Source organism: Nothobranchius furzeri, chromosome 9, assembly GCF_043380555.1.
Source record: "Nothobranchius furzeri strain GRZ-AD chromosome 9, NfurGRZ-RIMD1, whole genome shotgun sequence".
Lineage (NCBI taxonomy): Eukaryota > Metazoa > Chordata > Actinopteri > Cyprinodontiformes > Nothobranchiidae > Nothobranchius > Nothobranchius furzeri.
Window position 1 is genome coordinate 36,896,896 of NC_091749.1, and position 1,714 is coordinate 36,898,609.

Consider the following 1,714-nt stretch of genomic DNA (forward strand, 5'->3'; position numbering starts at 1 on the left):
CCAACCAACCCGCCCTATACACGTAAAACTAACCATCCCTATACACATAAAACTAACCATCCCTATACACATAAAACTAACCAGCCCTATACACGTAAAACAAAAAAGCCCTATACACGTAAAACTACCTAGCCCTATACACATAAAACTAACCAGCCCTATACACGTAAAACAAACCAGCCCTATACACGTAAAGCTAACCAGCCCTATACACTTAAAACTAACCAGCCCTATACACGTAAATCTAACCAGCCCTATACACGTCAAACTAACCAGCTCTATATACGTTAAACCAACAAGCTCTATACACGTAAAACCAACCAACCAAACAACCAGCTCTATACACGTAAAACTAACCAGCTCTATACACGTAAAACTAACCAGCCCCTATAAACGTAAAACTAACCAGCCCAATACACGTAAAACTAACCAGCCCTATACACGTAAAACTAACCAGCCCTATAAACATAAAACTAACCAGCCCTATACACGTAAAACTAACCAGCTCTATACACGTAAAACCAACCAACCAACCAGCCAGCTCGATATACGTAAAACTAACCAGCTCTATACACGTAAAACTAACCAACCAACAAACCCACCCTATACACGTAAAACTAACCATCCCTATACACGTAAAACTAACCAGCCCTATACACGTAAAACGAACCAACCAACCAACCAGCTCTATACACGTAAAACCAACCAACCAACTGACCAACCAACCCGCCCTATACACGTAAAACTAACAAGCCCTATACACGTAACACTAACCAGCCCTATACACGTAAAACTAACCATCCCTATACACGTAAAACTAACCAGCCCTATACACGTAAAACAAACAAGCCCTATACACATAAAACTACCTAGCCCTATACACATAAAACTAACCAGCCCTATACACGTAAAACAAACCAGCCCTATACACGTAAAGCTAACCAGCCCTATACACGTAAAACTAACCAGCTCTATACACGTAAAACTAACCAGCTCTATACACGTAAAACCAACCAACCAACCGACCAACCAACCCACCCTATACACGTAAAACTTTCAAGCCCTATACACGTAAAACTAACCAACCAACCAGCTCTATACACGTAAAACAAACCAACCAACCAACCAGCTCTATACACGTAAAATTAAGCTGCTCTATACACGTAAAACCAATCAGCTTTATACACGTAAAACCAACCAACCAGCTCTATACACGTAAAACTAACCAACCAACCAGCCAACCAACCAGCTCTTTACACGTAAAACTAACCAGCCCTATACACATAAAACTAACCAACCAGCCAGCTCTATACACGTAAAACCAACCAACCAACCAACCCACCATATGCACGTAAAACCAACCAACCAACCAGCTCTATACAAGTAAAACTAACCAGCTCTATACACGTAAAACCAACCAGCTCTATACAAGTAAAAGCAACCAACCAACCAACCAACCAACCAACCAGCTCTTTACACGTAAAACTAACCAGCTCTATACACGTGATACTAACCAGCCCTATACACGTAAAACTAACCAACCAACCAACCAGCTCTATACACGTAAAACCAACCGACCAACCAACCCACCCTATACACGTAAAACTAACCTGCCCTGTACAGGTAAAACTAACCAGCCCTAAACACGTAAAACTAACCAGCTCTATACATGTAAAACTAACCAGCTCTATACACATAAAACTAAACAACTCTA